The 16,055-nt window shown below is 42.5% G+C and overlaps 1 pseudogene; it reads left to right on the top strand.

Annotated features, from left to right (window-relative positions):
* Positions 1–14,936: 14,936 nt before the first annotated feature.
* On the top strand, positions 14,937–15,430 carry LOC131899725 (large ribosomal subunit protein uL22-like; annotated as a pseudogene).
* Positions 15,431–16,055: the final 625 nt, after the last annotated feature.

The raw sequence follows: 16,055 nt of genomic DNA, 5'->3' as shown, positions 1-16,055 counted from the left end.
TACTATTTAACTGAGTCAGACAGATAAGCATTGACTCTGTCAAATATGAGCACCACACTAATTCATAAGAGATGAGTACTACGGAGTTATGTTATCTATTCAAAGTTATCATGAACTGGAGTAGCCATTAGGATCATCTACCAGTCACAATTCTGATTTTCTACCTTCCAGTCTTCCCATTTCTAAGCAAACCTCCCAGCTATCTAAGCATCAGGACAACCAAAGTCTTTGGGGTGGGTGGCACAAAGTCAAAGCTTATACTTGTGTTCTGTTTTATTCAGGGATGAAATATTGTGGAATGGTTGACTAACACTTTCTGATTTTTCATACCCTATAACTTGGAATTTATGTCTTTTATTTAGCTGGCTTATGATGGCAATTTATAGACCTAAGACTTTATGCGGCACCTTCTCATAAAATTCACTCCCAATTTGTAAACCTAAAGACAATGATGAACAAACCAGGTGTTTTGGAGATACATAAAACAGAATAGTTTCAGAAATATTACCACCCAAGTCAAGGTTAACAATGTGTTTCCTTACTCTTCCTCAGACTTTAGATTTCCAATTTAGCAAGACCAACCCCCTTGCTAAGGAGGCCCATCCCCCTCTGTATTGTGCCCATTAATAAAAGACAATTTGATAAAAGTTCATCTAGGGAATTATGCATTTTTCCTCGAGGGTGCAACCCTCCAGAGAAGCAGCCAATGTGGGTTCATCTGGGCCTTCCCAGAGAATGGGAAAAAAAGTTCTCCTTCCTTCACTTTTCAGGTTTTCTTATCCCTAGGAGGGGGTAGAAAAAAAACTTTGATCCTTTTACAACTGCCTATGTGCTAGTGGGCTCAATAGAAAGTATTGCACTGAGACAGATTTAGGAATGTATCAGGTGTATTGGAGAATAATATGAGAAAAAAAGAGAATCCAGCAGGAGGATTTAGCAAAGGAACCTCCCAGACTGTGAAATTGATTTGGCAACATCTCCATCAATTAACAGGCTGTATCAGAGCAAAGACTGGCATTAGAACAGATTTGTGTTAGCCATAAATAGCCAGGGCCTTTACTCATTCTTTGACCAGGAAACACTGTCAGAAGAGCATAACCTTGGATCAAAAGCTGAGACTGTCAGGGCTAAAGAAACAGCTCAGGGTTATTATGTTGTGTATCCGCTGCTTATCCCAGTGGATGCTGCAATTCCCAGCATCCATTTGGCAGCTCACCAGTGTCTGTAACTCCAATTCCAATGGATCCAATACCCTCTTCTTGCCTCCACCAGCACAAGGCACACATGTTTTCAACAGACATACACAGAGGCAAACACTTATACAAATAAAAATAACAAAATAAAACTTTGCTCACTGCCCTGAGAGACACATGAGGAACAAACTCAGACACATAAGGAACAACCCATAAATGTGAGCATGTCAAAACTGAGGACATATTTGATGAATGGAAGACAGAAACAGAGAAACAAATGCTTCCTCCTATTTTGTCTCCTGGAAGGAAAAGCCTAGAAAACATACATTCTGTAAGATTCTCCCAAAGATACCTCAGCATCAAGCTGCAGTTTCCCATGGTGCCAGACAAGTCATCAAGTAACATATCTCTTAGTTCTCTTCAAAGTGTCACTCCCAAATACACACCTACACATATACCTTTGCCTCACCCTCCTGAATAGAAGACTCTAACTCCATAACTGATTGCACCATTGGAATTCCTAAATCCAACTCTTCCTGAAATAACCTCCTCAGACTTCCTAATTCCTTGAGATAATTTCTTTTCTGTCTTCTGTGTGTATGTTAAAACGAGCTTGAGGCCTGGCGGTGGTGGTGCATGCCTTTAGTCCCACTTGGAAGGCAGAGGTAGGCGGATCTCTGAGTTGGGTTTTGAAATTTGAAACCGACATAATTCATTGATCCAACCTCATTTTCCTCCATCCTCACCTCACACCAACCTACATCTTCCATATGTCTCTCTACTCTCATAGTCAGCACCAATAAGATGAAATAAGCTCACTGACTCCTCCAATATGTATGAGGATGCATCTCAACCTGATTGTGCTTTGCATCTAAAGGGCTTCTCTTGTAAGTAGTATATTGAGTATTCACTTGTTGCAGGACCTTCAACTACATCTAAATAAGAAGCAAGTCAAAAGTTCTGGGGATATTTTTTCTAGTCGAGTACAATTCCTTACTACCATCCAACTCTTATGCTTATACCCACAGATAAGTGTAGGTACCACCCCTCATCAAAGAAGCTTCTCTTTACAGAAAATGAAGACATAACAGAAAATACAACTGGACATAATGGAGTGATCAACAGATCTTGGAGATCCCAGCCCTAACCGATACACCTACATCACAGTTCTTGCATCTCTGGATCAGGGTACACTGAGCAAGAGAGAGCTGAAAGATTGTAAGAGCCAGAGCACCAGGAAGTTTGCTGTGAAACTATCTCTCTTAGAAATAGCTGCATAAACAAAACCAGACAACAGTGTCATCAACGGACATGTTAACATGGAAGGGGGAAAATTTCACAGGGACCCACCTGTGACAAATAACTATAGTTAACTAATGACTGCTGAGTGAAGGAAATTAACTTCTCCCAGGAATGAACCTCCTTTATTAGTTGTCCAGTGTGCAGTGGTCAGCCTGAAAGCATATACACACAACAAAATGGACTCAGCTGATTGTAAATACATATTTGTGTATACACATACATGCACATATGTATGTAATAATAATAAAGAAAAAGAGGCTATTGACCTGAGGGTGACATGTAGGGTAGCTAGGAGAGGCTGTAGGGAAAAAATTGATGGGAGAAGTGATGTAATTATATTTCAATTAAAAACATCTTTTACAAAAGTTCTAGGGCTGGACCCAGATACAGGTTGGAAAGACACTCTTCAAATAAAAAGCTTGGATACAGTTATTGAAAGCTTGTAAAACTAAGAAGGCCAAGGCTAGAACCCTGCTGGCCTCATATTCAGGCATGGGAGGCAGACACTGCTCATTGTTACTTTACCTAGATTTTGTTGCCTAGGCCCACAAAAATATTTAGCAGCCAAGTAGCAAGAGCCACTGTAAGTGAAAAAGCGACCTGCTCCAGGAAGTGACCTGCTCCTCCCTACAACCCTAATTTTACCTGCTAACTCCATCAGTCTGGGCACTGGCAAGAATCTAAATCTTGAGGTACAAGCAACCAGTCTAGCATGTCTAGCCCTGTCTCTGAGCTTAGAGCTCTCCTCTGAGAAATTTCTCATCAGCACCAATCAGATCCCTAAAGGCTGCTATTGAAAAGGGTAGGACAACCAGGGTCTGTAGCCCATATTGCCACCAAAGGCCTCATAGATGTCTGGGGTCTGGGCTGCAACCTGTAACCATGAGGGCATCAGAGGGCCATGCTGCCACCAAGGACATCCTGATTTGAGTGGCCACACTGTCACCTGTGGCCAAGATGTCATCCAGGCCAGGGTTGCTGCAGAGGGTCATTCTGGTCTATGGCCCTACAGCGGCCAGGGTCTGAGTTGATGTCCGGGGCTCCTGTTGTCACTGAGGGCCATGGGGAGGATGAGGGCCTGGCTGACCACCTTGGACCATATTGGTGCCACCCAGGGCCATGCTGATCTAGGTGGCTGGTGCTGTGACCTGGAGCCATGGAGACATCTGAGCACAGGCTCCTACCTAGGCCAGGGTCTGGGATGGTGTCCATAGCTCCAGTTGCCACCAAGGGCTCTGTGGATGCCTAGGGTCTGGCCTGCCACCTGAGACTATGTTGATGCCCAGGGGGCCATGCTGCTGCTGGGCCCGGACTGACCTGAGGGGCCTATGCTGCCACCCAGGCCATGGTGGCATCTGGGCCTGAACTGCAGCTAAGGGCCATGTCTGAGTTCAAGGTCCTGGCGCATCTGGGGTCTGTAGTGGTATCCATGGCCTGAGTTAGCAGGGGAGGCATTGGAACCATGCTGTGCTGAGCCAGCCCCACCCTTCACTGAACCTGGGATGGCTGGTCGTGCCCTCACTGGATATTGCAGCAGGAGAGCTGGCCTCCCTCAGGGGAGAGCTCATACTCATACTCGGGAAAGATGGCCCTACCCCTCACCACAGGCATGCATTTCACCTGGGAAACACACTAGAGCTGACTCTGTTGTCAGGAACACAGGTAACCCCGCCCCCTTATATGCCCCCTACAGCAATAGACAGAGGAGGCCCTGCACCTTGCCTGGGCAAAACAGTAGAGCGACCCTGGCTATATGAGTGAAGGAGACATGGATCTGAGGGCCCAAGAGCAGGAGAACTAGCTCCAGCTCCTTGCTGTAGGCTGCATTGGGTGAGCTAGCCTAGGCAATGCTGGAGAGGTCAACTGGGGAGTGACAATGAAGGAAAGCTAGCGAGCTGACTAACCCACCTACCCCCGACCTCTGTTGCTTTCACACCCTCAGGCCCAGAATCAGGGCTATGAGTTGGCTCATCCTAACATTCACCCCATCTGAGAACTGTTGGAGCATGTGAAGGGACAAAGCTACAGATCCAAAACAACAGGATCTCCACAACACAGGACAACAATAGCATGTCCAAGAGGAGCCTCAGTGAGAGCCCATTGTCAATGGTGTAGCAGAAACCAGAGGCGTGGAGCCAGACCAATGATTCATGGCAATGAACACTTGCAAGTAAAGATGAACAGACTAAAGGGTAACCTGTGGGTCTCAACAGGCTACACCACAGCTTCCTCAACAAAATAATTCCTCCTCCTCCTCCTCCTCCTCCTCCTCCTCCTCCTCCTCCTCCTCCTCCTCCTCCTCCTCTTCTTCTTTTATTCTTCTTTTTCTTCTTCTTGGTTTTGGTTTTGGTTTGTCTCTGGTTTTTGGTTTTTCTTTTAAATTTGGTTTTGTTTTGGGGGGAGGTTGCAAGGGCAGAGGTGGATGCAAGCAGACAAGGAAATAAGTGGGGTTGGAATGCATGATGTGAAATTCATGAAGAAACAATTAAATGAAAAATAAATAAACAAACAAACAATTTTTAAAGGAAAAAAAGAATGAGATAAACCAAAAAAAAAAAAACAGAAAAAAAAAGAGAAAAAGGTAAGAATGTGCTTTGGGAAATCTTGGAAGACAAACAAAACAAAAAACAAAAATCAAAACCAAAAAACTTTTGTCCTCTTCCCAGACCCAGATCTCTCTCTTGTTATCTTAAGTTTCCCTATTTTCTATTTAAAACCCTCTGTTTCTGGTGGTTAAAAGACTCCATGGCAGAGAAGAAGGCAGAAAAGGTATTGAGTCCTAAGTTAGTGCATAATTAAATAATCCAAGATAATGGCAGGGGTGAATATGAGCAAAGTACACTGATACCCATGAATGAAAACATCCAAATGAAGAAATAAACAAAAGAACGATAATAAAGAAAACTGTCAAAGGACTCTGGATAGTTCATCCTGACTTTGCAATCATGCGCAAAAGAAAAGAGGACAAGAGCAGACACTCTATAACCTGCCTTAGAGCAGACAGGCAAACAGGCAACTAAAGGAATATATAATAGGAGGGTCAGCAGAATAAAGCAGGAGGTGGCATCTCACTTTTCAGGAGGTTTTTAATGACATTTCTAAGACAGAGAAGAACACTTGCTGGAAGACAGAGGTTGCCACTGTGAGGAAAGACAGTTGTTTGTTTTTTTGTTTTTTGAGGTTTTGGTTTTTTTTTTTAGTTTGACTAGAAAGGCATTTTGTCTTACCCAACGTGTGTGTATAGCAAATACCAGATGGCTAGCTTGTGCAGCACACAGTTCCTGACATGCAAAACTTCAGATGTTGGAGTTCACTGGTCTTTTGTTCTTTCCAAACATACTGCTTCTAATATTTATCTTGGAGAATTATATAGTAAAAGACAAAATAAACTCATTGTTCACCATTGCCAAAACACAGGTTTGCTCAGGTGAAACTATATATCACCAAAATAAATAGAATGTGATCTGTTGTACAGCAGTTTGGCAGAATGGTGCACTCTGGCAAGATGTTTGGCAATGTACATGAAGGACAGGAATGAAACTTCAAAGGACAATGGGCAAGAGCCTTCCTTTTGGCTCCCCACTTTTAGGTATCCCTTTGACTTACCTATGAATTTTTAGAGTAATGATGAGCAGTACATGTTTCTAAGCCTGTATGTATTAGCTTTAAAAATATCATAGATGTAGGCCAGGCGGTGGTGGTGGCGGCGGCGCACGCCTTTAGGCACTCAGGAGGCAGAGGCAGGTGGATCTCTGTGAGTTCGAGGACAGCCTGGTCTCCAAAGCGAGTTCCAGGAAAGGCACAAAGCTACACAGAGAGACCCTGTCTAAAAAAATATATCATAGATGTGGTTCAGTAACTAAAAACATGTACTGCTCTTCCAGAGGACACACGTTTGATTCCTAGCACTTACATCAGATGACTGACAAACACCTGTAACTCCTACTCTGGGGAAATCCAATACCTCTGGCTTCTGAATGCATGTACACACACTTAAAAATAATAAAATAAGTTTTAAAACTTTAAAGACAGACTAGCTTAGTATAGGGGTGTCAGATGGTCCTTACTGCTGTCATCATTGTGACTTTGAAGAAGCACACAGTTTGCCAAGCTAAAAAAAAAAAAAAAAACCTATTTAAATATCTGTTACGCAGTGTGGCCAGAGTCTGAAAAACTATGGCCTGTGGTCTAAATATAACCTACAGCTTGTGTTTTTGTAACCCAAAGACACTGCTGCTATAGGCTAGCACTGTGATCTAGAAGGCCAATCAGGCATCCCTTTTTTCTGCCTCTAGCCCAGACCCTGCTTCCCAAACTGGTGGATGTTGTTCAAAGGGCTGTGCTGATCACCATGTATACATTGATGCCACTGCTATCGACAACTTCTGGGTACCAAGCAGTCTAGGATCCTTCTGGCTAGCTACCAAGTTGAATGGCACGGATCTCCAGCAGATACACTAGGCAGTGGGCATCACCAGGGCAGAGAGTAAAACTGATCTGGGTTAGTCCTCCTAACCCTGTTCACCACCTGCCCCTCCTGGAGCCAGGCCCTAACCCTATGAGCACTGTTCTTCCTGAGGAAGTCTATGTAACATGGCACCTCCTTTTAGGACCAACCATCTAAGGCAAATGGGACAGAGTACAGCAAGACTTCTCCCCTTCAATAAACCAGAACCCACACAACCTCCTCTGTGTTACTTTTGGGAAAGAAAATCCCCAAATACTTGTTATCTGCCCTTTCACACTAAATTTTGGGATCACACCAATATAAATTTCTACAAAACACTATCCAAATAGATTAATCATTATGATTGGGGAACCCGGGGGAATTGAAACTCTGAGAGTCTGTGCTGAGAAATCAGAGGCTCACTGATTTAGTCTGCATTCAAAAGAGTGATATAAGTCTTAAATCTGTAGACCAGAACACATACACTCCTGAGAGTTGCATTGTGTCATGTGCACACCAGGCTCAGTTATATGGGGTATGTGAATGCCACCTACTGGGCACAAACAGCCTCAATGCATTGAAAAGCATCATTCCTACTACAGAACCTGGAACCAACTACCAGCTAGCAGCACTGCTTGCACTGGGTCACATTGTTGCTACAGCTGGCTGAAGGGCTTGAGGCTTAGTGACAGGTGTTCTCAAACGAAGTAAACTTCTCACTCAGGGCAGAGCAGTTTTCTAATCTCTTTGCTGTGGAGCTGTTCTGGTCACTGTAGAATGTTTCTCATATCTCTGCCCTCTTCTTGTACATCAAGTTGAAGAATGAACTCTCAAAAGATCAGTCCAAGTCCCAAGCCCCAGCACCTGTGAGTGTGAGCTTATTGGGAAATAGCATTTGTCTTTGCAGATGTAATCACATTGAGGATCTTGGGATGAGCTCATCCTACACTAAGGGAGGGTCTGAAGTCCAGTGACAGGTGGATTTCTATAAGAATAGTAAGGGGATGAGATACAAGACAGAAGGCCATGAAAATTCAGAGGACCACAGGAAGGAGTCTCTTTTGATTCTCTGATAAATACAGCAATATCAAGAGACCAGTGCATTACACTAAGATGCCAATAGCATCCTCCTCCAAGGTGACAATAAAAACTCTCCCCACTAATAAATGCCCCTTGAGAAGCAAGATGGTCCCAGGATTTAAAAAATGTTGTGCTGTCATTATACCCTCTAACAAAAAAAAAAAAAAAAAAAAAGGAACTTGTGATATGTGATGTCTGTGAAAATTCCCTAGTCATCAGATCACCTAGGCAGCAGGGTAAGACAACCAACATGAAGACAAACTCAAACTACAACAAAACTGGGGAAGTGGAAACACAGAAACAGCTACTGTCTTCTTCATTGATGAGGCCTCTCTTCTGAACCACTCAGTGTAAGCAGGCACTCCTTTTAATGCATTTTGGATTATTAAACTTTACAAAGAATTCTTATCTTATTTGCCTCTTTGCAAGGTACAGGTGAAGCCCAGGGTCCTGGAAAAAGAAAGAAACCTAGGACCATCAGAGAGAGGTCCACACTCATACAAGCACAAAGAAGACAGGGGTGAGGGGGACAGAGAGACAGAGATAGAGATGGAGAAATGGAGAGATAGAGACAAACAGAGATAGACTTGCAGATAGTGGTAGACAGACAGAGATGGACAGAGACATTCAGAGAGATGGAGAGACAGACAGATGAACAGAGACATATAGAGAGATAGAGAAAAAGAGACAGAGACAGACAGACTTACGGAGAGACAGAAATAGACTTACAAAGACAGAGATAGCCAAACACACAGAGACAGACAGACAGATAGGAGAGATAAACAGAAGGAGAGACAGAGAGACATAGACAGACAGACATAGTCTTACAGACAGACTTACAGAGACTGACAGAGACTGAGATAGACAGACAAGAGAGACAGAAACAGACAAACAGAAACAGAGACAGACAGACAGAAAGAGATAGAAACAGACAGACAAACGATAGACAAAGACAGACAGAGATAGAGATGGAAAGACAGACAGACAGAAGGAGAGTCAGACAGACAGACAGAAACAGGCTTACAGATAGACCAAAAGAGACAAACAGAAACAGTAAGACAGGCAGGGATAGAGAGTCAAAGAAAGACAAACAGACAGAGGTAGATGAGACAGACAGAGATGAATGGACAGAGGGAGACAGAGATGGAGAGAGAGACAGACAGAGGTAGACGAGACAGAAAGAGATGAATGGGCAGAGAGAGACAAAGATGGAGAGACAGACAGACTGAGATGGAGAGACAGAAACAGACAGACAGACTGACAGGGATAGACAAACAGAGACAGGGATAGACAGACAGACAGGAGAGACAGAGAAAGACTTAGAGACAGACAGACTTATAGACAAAGACAGAGACAGAGATAGACTTACAGGCAGAGAGATGGAAAGGCAGACAGAAGGAGATAGAGAGACAGACAGAGACAGAAATAGACAGGAGAGACAGACAGACAGAAACAGACAGACAGAGACAGACAGACAGGAGAGACAGACAGACAGACTTACAGGGACAGATAAACAAAGACAGAGACAGGCAGACAAATACAGACAGAAAGACAGGCAGATAGGAGAGACAGACAGAGGTAGGCAGAGAGATAGACAGACAGATAGACTTACACAGACTTACAGAGACAAACAGGCAATGACAGATAGACAGACAGGAGAGAAGACACACAGAAACAGACAGACATATATAGAAAGAGACAGACAGGAGAGACAGACATATAGACTTACAGGGACAGACTTACAAAGACAGACAAGGAGACAAAGACAGGCAGACAAGGACAGACAGACAGGAGAGACAGACAGAGGTAGACAGAGAGATAGACAGACTTACAGAGACAGACTTACAGAGACAAACAGACAAAGAGACAGACAGGAGAGACAGAAACAGACAGAGACAGACAGAGAGAGACATATAGACAGAGATAGACAGGCAAGAGAGACAGACAGAGATAGGCAGAGAGATAGAAAGACAGAAAGAGAGACAGAAATAGAGACAGACTTACAGAGACAGAGATAGACAAGAGAGACAGACAGAAGGAGAGAAGACAGCCAGACAGAAACAGACAGGCAGACAGAGATAGACAGAGACAGAAAGACAGACAGAGATAGACAGAGTTAGACAGGAACAGAGGCAGACAGACAGAGAGACGGACAGACTCTCTCATCAAAAGCTTGTGTCCAAGAGAAAGCGCAATAGTTAACCTTAACATAGGGGTTGATCTTGATTTTGCCTCCTGACTCTTGGTCTCTTCCACTGACAGTTAAAGTCATATGGTAAGTTCAACACTATTTCTGAGAACAAACTTGAGTCATTTCCAAAAAGACCATAGCAATATCATTACTGGTTAGAAGTGTGGCTTGGAAATGATGTTGTCTGATTTCACAATACAGCTTGACTGTACATGAGTCATGTGGCCCTCCATAATCCATACAACCTCTGCAACTCTTAGCCTCTCATCTGTAAGAAGTGGGGGCTACGGTTGCACTCACCTCAGAGTGAGGATTCCCAAGTTAATGAATGTAAAAGTTGTTTAGTCGAGAGCTTGACTGGCATAGAAAAGCATTCAAGAAAGATTATTTAGAATGAAACATATTCATGAGTTAGATAATCAATTTGGTGAGTACATGAACTATTGTTGCTGATGCTTTGAAAGTACTTACCAGAGGAAGAAACAAAATCTTAGCATTTCAAGTGCCACAAAATAAACCATGTTCAAAAAGAGAATTTTTAAATCATCTGGATGGAGGATCATCCACCAAAAAGAGTGCAAGTGATCAAAAGCAGCACTTAATCCTGAAATAACTGCACCACAATCAGCAGGTGCCATCAAACGCCAATTTCTCACCAGCAATAGTCTACCCTGCAGCCTCTCTATGTGTGAGGTCAGGGTCTCGGCCCTGAGAAGCCACCAGCTGATTAATGAGAACAAGCCTCAGAGAGTAGTCAACCCAGATGTGACTTGCTTATACTTTATCTACAAAACTTACTCCTGAAACCAGCTGAACAAAGACAGCTAAACATAAACATAGCAATTATAGTGGATCCTCAAAAGGCAGTGCAAAAATACATAATTTAAAAATATTGGACATGTATTGTTCTATAATGCTGCTGTGACAAATTACTACAGGAGGAGTAGGTTAAAACAACACAAATTTATTACCTTACAGTTTTACAAGTCAGAAGTCAGGAGGAACTAATATCAAGGGTTTGGCACAGTGACATTCTCCCAAAGACAGAAATTCCAATTGAACATACATCTAATCTAAGATGGTCATAGTTATGTTGCATAGGGGATTACCCCTTCCAGTTATGTGAGCATCAAGACTGTGATTGAAGTCTTTCTTCTAGTGTATAAATACAGAGAACTAAATGTGTGCAGAGGTCAGGGTGAAAATGTCACTAGAATCACAGTGAAGGGCGGCTAAGGGAGCACATGAAAAGTCCTGATCTAGAGAACTTGATCAGCTCACCTCTGATAAAGTGAGAGTCTTGCCAGAGCAGAGACTCTCAGGGGCTAGATAATGAAAGCACAAAAGCAATTTGGCTATCTCAACAGGATATGGGAATCCTAGGCTTATAGTGCTATACCAACCAATGTCTGAAGAGAGCTAATAGGACACAGCCTACTGTCTCTTATTGGAGAAAGGACCTTGAAATATGTGTTCTATATATTTTTTTCTGTTTCCCCCAGGTGCCCACAGCAGCAATGTACTGGATCACGGCCCCTTTGAACGTTGTTTGCCCTCCCTTCCCTGCTTCATTTCTCCCCTACTTTCTCATGTTCTGGCATCACATTCTACATGATTAGCTTGCACTTGACTCTTAGTCTCAGCATTTACTATTGGGAAAGCCTAGATGGAGACAGTTCCCTCTTTGTATCAGCCTCTGTCACAGGAGCACAAAGAGACTAAAACACTCCCCTGGTACCTGCCACTAGGGAGTATAATACCCACTTGCAGATGGACAAGTGACAGCCAGTGAAGGAAGTAAAGGAAATTAGAGACCTGAAATTTTCTAGGATTCAAGACACAACAATATATCCCTATGAAGGGCAGATATGGGGCTGCTCTTCCTATTTCCCCTTTACCTTATGCTCCATTCAACCCTAGATAGAAGCTAGCACACTTTAATATCTCTTGTCTTAATTCAACCTTAATCTTGGTTCATAGTCACAAATACTTTTAGATCACACAAATATACAATGTTACAAAGTTTTAGAATGAGGCAAACAGGAAAATGATATATTCCCTGCCAGTGGTATGGACAAATGTTCCAATTGGGCAACCTCACCACCAACAAAGACACAAAATCCTGATTTATAGTGCCTACCAATTTCTATGATGTAAATATTACTGTTGTGGCTCATTGCAACCTAGTACTATGACATAAGATGGCTCACAGAACTCTTACATATTTAACTAGCTCTTGTCAACTGCTATAGCTGGCTTCATCACACTACTGCCCAGCCTTCTAAGACTTCGTACTAGAAATAACTTCTCACTCTGGGTACACAATTTGCTTGATTAAACTGACTCCTGTGGAAGAACTAATTGAGTACCACAGATTCACATATCAATACTGAGCAGGCAAATAGACCACTGGAAAGTCCTCCTCCACAGTCCTTTAGAGGCCTAGGCTGATACCAGAGCTTCTGTCTTCAACCCATGACTTCAAATGTCATTCTAGGTCCTCTCCATTCTTGCCCCAAAGAGGAAGGCTGTAAAGGATTACAACAGAGTTTGTGAGCATCAATTTTTGTTTCTATACCATTGATTAAAACCAGCACATGTGTACACCTATCTGCAAAGAAAGCTGGGAAATGTAGGGAATCTGTGAGCCCAGAAAGATGAGGAGAACATGGATTCAGTGAGTATGTACTTTCTCTGGCACAGTCATATTTGTATGGCACAGTGTTGATGCTGTGTAAGCTACTGTGTTCGGCAGGTTTTTGTGGATGGATGAATTCACATATTTTATAGATGAGCAAACAAAAGCTTACAGAGGCTCTGTGATTTGCCCAAGGTTGCACAGCTAGCAAGTAGGAGAGTCTGGACTCAAAACCATGTCTGTCTTATAACAAAGTTCAAGTTCATCAATATATATATAAGCTTCATCTAGCTTCACCTTTGTAAAGATGGGTGCCAGCGACAATGTGACTTTAAGTCAGAGCCTTAATAAAGTCATTTGCCTTTGGCAAGGCTATTTCTCAGTCTTGTCTCTTCATACCTTTAGTCTAAAGAGAGGGAGTGAGGTGATTGTTTTTGCAAATGAGCCTATTAACCCTAGTTGTCAGAAATGATGTAGTTTAGTGAATAGAGATTTACTTAACCTTTCTACAGTGAGTTAAAAGCCAACCTGAGAAATGTATTCATTTTGGAGGGATGAACCATGAGAATCCAAGGCCTCTGTAGAATATATTGGCTGGCACACATTGAAGGGAAATGGCACTTCTTAGCTCAAGCATAGGAGCGATGGAAGCATAAAACCAGAGCTTGGAAAGAAGAAAAAGAAAAAAAGATCAACCAAAAGATCTTAGTGTTAATAGTTTTACAAAATACCAGTACCTTGGAGCTATGCCTTGAGGTTCTGATTGAGTCATCTTGGGTAAAGAAAGAGAGTTTGACGTCTTGACTCAGGGCAACTAAAAGGACCAGAAATAAGTTTGCCATCTTAAATTCTGGGGCCTTAATGATGGACTCTTCCGGGCACAGCATGTGGCTGCCAAGAGCATTGCAGTCATTACAGGGTGCGAGAGTAGAAGTTGGCTAAGGTAGCTTGTGTGGGGGCTCTTAGGGAGGTTAGTACTAGCATGAAATATGTGAATGCACATAAAAAGCTTTCTTTTTATAAAACATCAATAAAGATGCTTATTAGCCCAGTATCATTTATATTTTGCTTTTGACTCCTTGACCCTCTGAGAAAAGCCCTGGGAGGAGGGAAAGCCTCCCATCTCTAGCCTCTGAGAGACTCAGCTGGGCCTGAGAATTAAAATCACACAAAATGAATTAAGAGGAGAAAAACATATGAATTTATTAAATACAGGTTTATGAGGTGTGAGGGGGTCGGTCATAAAGGAATGAAGACCCAAAGAAAGAGTCATTTACCAAATTCAATAAGAATTGTAAGTGGTGGAAAAGCATCTAAATTATGTGGGGAAGCTAAAGGAATTATTTTAATGAAGTCTATATAGAATTTTCCTAATTTCATCTTTTGTTGCTGATAATAAAAATATAATTCCTTTTCATATAAAAAAGATATCTCACCAGTTCTGGTGGCACAGACCTTTAATTCCAACTAATTGGAGGCCAAGGCAGAAAGATCACAAGTTCAAGGCCTGCCTAAGCTACAGAGTGAGTTCAAAGCCAACCTGAGAAACTTTTAACTTTTCAAGACCCTTTCTCAAATGAAAAATTTCAAAAGAACCTCCGGACATAGTTCAGTGAAAAAGCAATTGCCTGGCATGTGTAAGGCCCTAGGTTACAGTCTCAGAACTAAAAGAAGAAGAAGAAATAAAAAAAAGGGCACCTTCACATGGGAATATCACCTCTTGCTTTTAAAAAATACAAGAGAGTGAGTTTCTGAGGTCAATAACTCAGAATTGCATACTTTGTAGTGGCAGTTTCTTATCCCCTTCAGAGTCGCATTGCAAACAGTGTCTATCTTTGAAACATCTGCATTGATGACCTGTGGCCATCTTAGATGCTGTGGTTCAAAATAATGTTTGGAGAGCAACCTGGAGCCCAGGATTGCACAGGCCTCTTTGGACCACAGAGCAGCTTGGGGAGTAGGCATCAAGTGACAGGGCCCGGCCTCGGGTGGAGGCACCAGATGATCTGAGCAGACTAGGATGCCTGGGACTTGACTTCTATAGTGACTTGTGAAGATGGTTTACTACTCTCAACACACCCTACAAAGTCATGCAAATCAAGAGGTTCAAATCTTTGTGTTCACTTTAAGAACACCTGTGAAACTGTCCAGGCCATCAAAGGTATGCATGTCCAAAAAGCCATCAAGTGTCTGAAAGATGTCACTTTGAAGAAGCAATATGTGCCGTGGTAAAATTGTGGAGTCGTAGATGCACCCAGGCAAAACAGTGGGGCTGGACACAGAATTGGTGGCCCAAAAAGAGTGCTGAATTTTTGCCGCACATGCTTAAAACTGCAGAGAGTAATACCAAACTTAAGAGTTTAGATGTAGATTCTCTAGTCATTGAACACATCCAGGTGAACAAAGCACCTAAGACGCACTCACAAACTTACAGAGCTCATGGCCGGATTAACCCATACATGAGCTCTCCCTGCCACATTGAGAAGATCCTCACTGAACAGGAACGAATTGTTCTGAAGCCAGAAGAGAAGGTTGCACAGAAGAAACTGTAGAAACAAAAACTTATAGCACGGGAAGAGAGAGAGAGAGAGACAGAGAGACAGAGAGAGACAGAGACAGAGACAGAGAGACAGAGACAGAGAGAGACAGAGAGAGAGACAGAGAGAGAAAGCATAAAATAAATGCAGATAAAAGTAAAAAATAATAATGCTTTGGACTACTTCTCTGAAGTTGATGATTGAGTCTCTGGGAGTCTAACTATATTTTTTATCTTCATCAGCCTTGGTTTATTGGATGTAGTTTTGAGTATTTTTCTAGTAAAGCAGAATCAAATCTCTTAAAGTTCTTATAAAGAGGGAGGCATCTAGTAACCAAATCCAGAAATACTGAAATTTAATCTTATTTCTATTCTCTCTCAACACTGAACACCAAAAGAACTTTCCAGTTAGTGGGGCTTTTTTTTTTTTTTGCCTTTGATGTGACATTTTCAGTAAAGTCACTGGCATGGATTTCCTGAACACTTAGTCTCTATGGCATTTAGAGCCTGCCACACTTCCTCTACAGGTTGAGTTTGATCAAAGATACAGCAGGGCACAGAGCGTCTTCAGGCTCCTCTTCATATTTATCCTTTGGAAGTTCAGGGTCTCAACTAAGGAATCACTCTCAGGCCACACAACACCAAGCCCATTTCATTTTCTTTTGGAA

Source organism: Peromyscus eremicus, chromosome X, assembly GCF_949786415.1.
Source record: "Peromyscus eremicus chromosome X, PerEre_H2_v1, whole genome shotgun sequence".
Lineage (NCBI taxonomy): Eukaryota > Metazoa > Chordata > Mammalia > Rodentia > Cricetidae > Peromyscus > Peromyscus eremicus.
Note: the sequence above shows the minus strand (reverse complement) of the source record. Positions and strands in the feature narration are given on the sequence as shown.